This window comes from Elephantulus edwardii, unplaced genomic scaffold (genome assembly GCF_000299155.1).
Source record: "Elephantulus edwardii isolate Elephantulus edwardi_28Jun2011 unplaced genomic scaffold, EleEdw1.0 scaffold00177, whole genome shotgun sequence".
Taxonomy (NCBI): domain Eukaryota; kingdom Metazoa; phylum Chordata; class Mammalia; order Macroscelidea; family Macroscelididae; genus Elephantulus; species Elephantulus edwardii.
In genome coordinates, this window is record NW_006399927.1 from 1,673,474 (window position 1) to 1,681,366 (window position 7,893).

General features: G+C 41.6%; 1 pseudogene; it reads left to right on the top strand.

Annotated features, from left to right (window-relative positions):
• Window positions 1–5,616: 5,616 nt before the first annotated feature.
• On the top strand, window positions 5,617–6,689 carry LOC102845086 (annotated as a pseudogene).
• Window positions 6,690–7,893: the final 1,204 nt, after the last annotated feature.

Genomic DNA, 7,893 nt, shown 5'->3' on the forward strand with positions numbered 1-7,893 from the left:
AACAGTTTAAAAACGATATGTGATAAGGTATTATGGTTATCACAAGAGTCCAGAATTAAGGTTGCAAGTGGAGTGCATTCGGGGCAGGGAGATTGTATACCAATGAAGAAGTTTATCTTTTGCTTTTCAAAGAGAGGTGCGAACGGGGGTGGGGGGCAGAGAAAAAAGTGCAACAATGAATTAATGGAATTCCAAAATCTCTGTAAATGTTCATTAAAATTAAAATAAAATTTAAAAAAAGAAAAAAAAAGGAAAGGAAATTTATGAAGCCAGAAAGAAAAGAAAGGCACAATGAATGCTGTTGTAGCTTAGTTACAGATGTTAGAGAACAATGAATCCAAATGCTAAAGCCACTTCCCTCCGGTATTGTGAACTCCATGGAGAGATTGTTTGTAGAATGACTCAACAGGAAGGGAGGGGGATCCACCTTATTTGTCACCACCCACACTTCATCCTCCCAGTAATTTTTTCATTCCACAGGGGACCAGAGAGTGAATGCACTAAGCTCTAGGGCTTTATCACATGTTATGGAGGTATACATCCTTCCTAACATTGGGGTTTTCAGCAACTCTCACTCTTAACACTAAAACAATACTATGATATTTTAAGCAAATAATGCCTGATTAATAAATTTTTGCAAGCTGCACAATCATCACATATTCAGTGCACTGTTTTCATTGTTATTATATGTCAGCAGGTCACCTGTGACTTATAGCAACCCTTTGCACACAACTCTAAAGCCTGCCCTCTCCTGAGCCAGTCTCATTGTCTCTGATACACCTACCTTCATTGTCTCAGTTACTGTATTGATCCATCTCTTCTGGGGTCTTAATCTCCTGCACTGTTACTCCATCTTTCTGAGCATGATGTTCTTCTCCAAGGACTGGTCCCTCTTGGTCACATGCCTAAAGTATGTGAGATGGAGCTTCAAATTCCTAGCCTCCAAGGAGAAACTTGGTTTCACCCTCTCCAACACAGACCTATTTGTTTTCTTGGTGGCCCATGGTATCTTCAATATTCTTCTCAGCACCATAACTCAAACTCATCAACAATTCTTCTGTCATCCTTAGTCGTAGTCTAACTCTCTGATTCATAGCAAGTAATTGTGAAGACTATGGCTTGGATCCAACACACCTTGGTTTCTAGACTAAGATCATTGCTTCTTAGTACTCTGGAGAGGTCCCTGAGAGCAGATTTTCCCAGTGTAATTAATCTTTTGATTTCCTGACTGCTGGTGCCAAGAGTGTTGATTGTGGAGCCAAGCAGGCTGTAATTGTTAACAACCTCAATCTCTTCTCTATCATGAAGCTGCCAAAAATACAAGCTGGGTTTAGAAGAGGTTGTGGCACTAGAGACATTATTGTCAGTGTCAGATGGATCTTGGCTGAAAGCAGAGTACCAGAGAAATGTCTCTCTGTGTTTCATTGACTATTCAAAGGTGTTTGACCGTGTGGATCACAACAAATTGTGGTTAATTTTGAGGATAATGGGAACCCCAGAACACTTGATTGTGCTCATGTGAAACCTATACTCAGACCAGGAATCAGGTCTCAGAACAGAGCTAGGAAATATTGTATGGCTCAAAATCAGGAAAGGAGTGTGTCAAGGATACTTCCTGTATCCATATCTTTTCAATATATCATTCAGATCAGATCATTCTGGAGGCTGGCCTTTATGAGGAAGAATGTGGCATCAGAATTGGAGGAAGACTCATCAACAACCTAAATTATACAGATGACATAACCTTGCTCACTGAAACTGAGGAAGACCTGAAACACTTGCTGCAGAAGGTCAAGGAGTATAGTCTTCAATATGGTTTGAAGCTCAACATCAAGAACAAAGCACTATATCAATTATTACTATTGTTGTTATTGTTATTACAAATTGTTGACCTCAATTTATATGAACCCTAGTGACATAGTAGGTTGTTTGTAAGATTGTTAATCACAGGTCAGTAACTAAAATTCACTAATTGCTCTGTAGGAGAAAGATTAGTAGTCACCTGATAGAAAGATTTACAGCCCTGGGAACCCAATGGAGGTCCTTCATCCCCTCAAAGGCAATAAGTTAGCAGGCACTTTTCTTTCTTTCTTCCTCTACTTTCCAGTTTAGCGTTATTAGGAAAACTGATTTCATGAAAATTTAATTTAAGGTAAGTATTCTCCTAAACCAAGTGCAATCAGTGGTGAGCTAAACGGGCTTGTGATGAAAGTGGGACACCATGTTGACACCAAGGGTAGGAATGCATAAAGAGCAAAGAGTTAGTAAAAAACTATCCAAGACCTAAAATGACAAGAACAAGATGTCATTACTACTGCTTTCGTAAATATTACTGAAACATAATTTTTTGCTAATATCTTTAAAATCAACAAATGTAATTTACAAGAACAAATTATGTTTTTATCTTAGAACAGAGTATTTTAGTTTATTCATTAATTTACCATCATCTGACTTCTGGAACTATTCAAAGTCCAGAAAATGCATGTCATTCTCATTCTCATTCTCATTCCCATTCCCATTCCCATTCCCATTCTCATTCTCATTCTCATGGAAAGGCCAATCCTTTCTGTGAATTTATAACCCAAGAGAAACCCATCCTGAAATCTGAAATTTCTCTTTAATTTGCCAGAAGCTTTGCCTCCATCTGAATTGCCACAGTAGTGACAGGTTGATTTTTTTTCCCTTTAAGAAATAATCTACTCCTTCATGTCATTCTCCAAATCAGGCCATTTTGCTTTGGTGCTATGATCTACACATTTTCACAGATTAATTTTTCCCTCTTTTCTTTTTTGAAAGAATGGCTATCCCACCTTTAATTCTTCTGGTGCCACTTTATTGCTTATTTATCCTTCCCTCACAATTTCTGTTTGAAGTTGATGGTGCAGAATTTGCACTTTATTATTTATATGTTCTAGTAAAGGTAAAGCAAAACATAAATGTGAGCTGTACAAAGATCAAGGATCTTTTCAAATGCTCACTGATTGGTGACTATGGTGATTCATGATCACTGATTAAGGACAGTGATGCTAATAAAACACAATTAGACTAGGAAATAAGTGAACATGGAAGAGCTTAATGATTTCAATGAGATGATCTTACAAGATTCTCACGTTAATTCTTGTGTTACGAGTGATCTACATAATTTTTACTTTAAAAAGTAAAATATTACAATGAAATGTGCAAGGAGTTGGAGTCAGAAAATCAAAAGAGCTGAACTCGCTCAGCATTTCTTAAGCTCAAGGAGCTGAAGAACAAATTCAAACCTCGAGTTGCAATAATCAAAGATGCTTTAGGCAGAATATTAAATGATCCAGGAAGTATTAAAAGAAGATGGAAAGAACATACTGAGTCACTCTATAGAAAGGAATTGGCAGACACAGAAGAATTCATGAAACAACGTACGAGCAAGAGCCTATGGTGATAAAGGAAGAAGTTCAGGCTGCTTTGAAGGAAATGGCAAAAAATAAGGTTCCAGGAAAAGATGGTATACCAATTGACATATTTCAGCTAACCGATGCTGCCCTGGATGTGCTCACCAAGTTGTGCCAAGAAATCTGGAGAACAACCACTTGGCCAACTGACTGGAAGAGATCTATATTTGTTCCCATTCCAAAGAAAGGTGACCCAACAGAGTGTGGAAACTACAGAACAATCTCACTAATTTCACGTGCAAGCAAGATTCTACTGAAGATTATCCAAAAATGACTGGAACAGCACATCAGCAGAGAACTGTCAGAAGTCCAGCCTGGGTTTAGAAGGGGTCGTGGTACTAGGGATATTGTAGCTGATGTTAGATGGATCTTAGCTGAAAGCAGGGAATACCAGAAGAATGTCTATCTGTGTTTCATTGATTATGCAAAGGCGTTTGACTGTGTGGATCATAACAAACTGTGGCCGACTCTGAGAAGAATGGGAATCCCAGAACACTTGATTTTGCTAATGAGAAACCTATACTTGGACCAGGAGACAGTCATCAGAACAGAGCAAGGAAACACCGCATGGTTCAAAATTGGGAAGGGCGTACGCCAGGGATGTGTCCTGTCTCCATACCTTTTCAGCCTGTATGAAGAACAGATCATTTGGGAGACTGGGCTCTTTGAGGAGAAATGCGGCATCAGGATTGGTGGAAGATCTATCAATAATCTGCGTTATGCAGATGACACAACCCTGCTTGCTAAAACTGAGGAGGACCTGAAGCACTGCAGTTTTCAATATGGATTGAGGCTCACTGTCAAGAAGACCAAGATTCTCACCACTGGGCCAATTGGCAGCATCAGAATAGATGGTGAAGAGATTGATTGAGATTGTTCACAGCTTTAGTTTGCTTGGCTCCAGTCAACACTCTTAGCACCAGCAGCCAGGAAGTTAAAAGACATACTGCGATGGGAAAGCCTGCTGTTAGGGACCTCTCCAAAGTACTGAAGAGCAATGGTGTCTCTCTGGAGACTAAGGTGTGTCTGATACAGGTGGTAGTCTTTGCTGTCACTTGTTGTGCATCAGAGAGTTGGACAATGACTAAAGAGGATAGAAGGAGAATTGATGCCTTTGAGCTGTGGTGCTGGGGGAGAGTATAGAGGGTACCGTGGACTGCTAGGAAAACAAACAGATTCACCCTGGAGAGGGTTAAACCGGGCGGCTCCTTGGAGGCAAAGATTCTGAGGCTTCATCTAACATACTTTGGACATGTTGTAAGGAGGGACAGGTCCTTAGAGAGGGACATCATGCTTGGGAGGGTGGAGGGACAACGCAGGAGGGGAAGGCCCTCTATGAGGTGGATTGATTCAGTAACTGGGGCAATTGGGATGGGAGTGTCAGAGACAGTGCGATTGGCACAGAACAGAGCAGAGTTAGGGTCGCTATGAGTCGCAAGCGATTCGATGGCACACAACAACAACAATAACAACAACAATCCTCCATTTAAATACCAGAGTCAACAGAAGACTCTGATAATTATGCTAAAGTCGGTGAAATTTAAGTTTGCATTGGAGTCTAAAGAGCTTTGGCAGTAGACACACATCTAACCAAAAAGTAGAGCGTCTAACTGTGGTTCAAATACATCTCTGGCTCTAAGGGATAAAGGATAGGGCCAACTCAAAAAGAAACTCAACAAAGGTGCAGAAGATCTAAACTATACAATCAGCCAACTCAAACCTGTGGATGTATTCGGAGTATTGCACCCAATGAAAACTCAGTTCACTTTCTTCTCAAGTGCACATGAAATATTCTCCAGAATCTATCATATATTAGGACACAAAGCAGGCCTCAGCAAATTAAAAAACATTCAAATAATACAAAGTATTTTCTTAGACCACAATGCCATAAAAATAGAAATTAACCACAGAAGAGTAAAGCTTACAAAATCTCTCATGTAGAAACTAAATAATGCTCTGCTAGAACATGACTGGGTTATAAATGAAATAAAAAAGTTCCCTGAGTGAGTGCAGTGGCTGCCGCCTTGGCTGGGGCCTCAGCTTGTGCTTGGACCACTGGCTTCGGCATGGTCCCAGGGCTGTGGTGTGCTGCTTGTAGCCCAGTCCCAGGTGGTGGGGCATCGGCTAGGAGCAAAGGCTAAGGCAGCTTTCTGCCTAGCCTGGGCCTGCATGTGCTGGCTTCATGATGAAGACCCTCATTGCCGCCTACTCCATCGTCTTGCAAGGCACTGGCTCCAGCATCCTCTCGGTCCTCCAGGACCTCTTCTCCATCACCTGGCTCAATAGGTTCAAGGTGGAAAAGCAGCTACAGGTCATCTCAGTGCTACAGTAGATCCTGTCCTTCCTTGTGCTAGGAGTGGCCTACAGCCTCAACCTCATGTACATCTTCTGCACCAAGTGCTGGCTCATCGCTGTGCTCTACTTCACCTGGATGGCATTTGACTAGAACACACCAAAGAAAGATGTCAGGAGATCCCAGTGGGTCCAAAACTGGACTGTGTGGTGCTACTTCTGGAATTACTTTCCCATCCAGCTGGTGAAGACACATAACCTGCTGACAACTACATCTTCGGATACCACCCTCATGGCATCATGGGCCTGAGTGCCTTCTGCAACTTCAACACGGAGGCCACCGAAGTGAGCAAGAAGTTCCCTGGCATAAGGCCCTACCTGTGCACTGTGGCTGGTAACTTCTGGATGCCAATGCTGAGGGAGCACCTGATGTCTGGGGGCATCTGTCCTGTCAACCGGGACACCATCGACTACCCGCCTTCAAAGAATGGGAGCTGCAATGCCACCATCATAGTGGTTGCGGGTGCAGCTGAGTCTCTGAGCTCCGGGCCTGGTAAGAACTCGGTCACTCTGCGCAACCAGAAGGTCTTTGTAAACCTGGCCTTTTGCCATGGATCTGACTTGGTGTCCATCTACTCTTTTGGAGAGAATCAAGTATACGAGCAAGTGATCTTTGAGGATGACTCCTGGGGCTGATGGGTCCAGTAAAAGTTCCAGAAATATGTCATCTTTGCCCCATGCATCTTCTGAGTCCAAAGTTTCTTCTCCTCTGACACCTGGGGTGCCCTACCCCAACCCATCACCACTGTCGTGGGTGAGCCCATCACCATTCCCAAACTGGAACATCCGACCCAGAAGGACATTGACCTGTACCATGCCATGTACATGAAGGCCCTAGTGAAGCTTTTCGACAGTTACAAGACCAAAGCCGGCCTCCCAGAGACTGAAATACTGGAGGTGAACTGAGCCAGCCCCCAGGAAGCCTAGGAGGACCCAGCTGCCATTCATGTTCTGCCAAGTTCTCAGGTGCTTTTTGTTCTGTAAAATTTGGAGGCATCATGGGTGTCTGTGGGTTATTGAAAAGAAATTATAATTTTATTAAACTATTACAATGTTAGGGTTTTTTGAAGAAGGAGAATGTCACTTCTTTCAAGCTCTTTCACTTCTAGTTTGTTGTACTGAAAGTTATGATCACCACATCTGAGCCCTTCTTGTTTCTCTACCACCTCCCTTTGTGTCTTCCCGAAATGATAGAGAAAACTCAGAGTGGAGTAGGTGTGAAGAGAGAAAGCAGTTGCTGACTCAGGCCAGTTAAATGGTTCTGCCCTGAGACAAAATGCAGAAGTACTTCAGTACCAACAGCCATCTTTTCTTTGCCAGGTGGTCCCTTAGGACAAGCAGAAGACTTGGGGCAGAGTTGTCCCCATTTTGCAGAGCACTGAGGTGTGTCTTTGGCATGTTCCAATTTGATTCACCTATCTCAGTTGCTTTCTCAATGAACTCTTTTTTCCTTTTTAAAAAATTTTATACTGGTTTACATGCAAAGTTCATAAAATTTGTATACTTTGCTTTTCACACAGGATCTTTCCCCTTTCATTTACGCATCCCTCCCTCTACCCACCAAATTGTGTAACCCTATGGTTAAGCATCCCCTCCTCCCTCTTGGATCTTTGTTCTCATTCTACAATAATGGTCTTCTACAGTTTAAAAAAAAGTTCCTTGAAACAAATAATGAAAATACAACTTACCAAAACTTCTTGAACACATCTAAGGCATTCTTCAGGGGACAATTCATAACAGTAGGCACACACATAAAAAAAGGAAGAAAGAAGAAGAATCAATGATTTAACTCAACACCTTAGCTAAGAGAAAAAGATCAACAATCTAATCCTACAGCCTCTAGAAGAATAGAAATTATAAGGACAGGAGCTGAAATCACTGAGATAGAAACAAAAACAATTGAAACCATCAATAAGACGGGGAGCTGGTTCTTTGAAAGAGTTAATAAATTGACAAACCACTGACAAATTTAACAAAAGGGGGAAAAAAGATATTATATTAAGAAATGACAGAAGTGACATCACAACAAAACCAGAGGAAATTAAATTGATAATATCAGAATGGCATGAAAAGCCATACTCCGATAAATTCTAAAACGTAGAGAAAATAG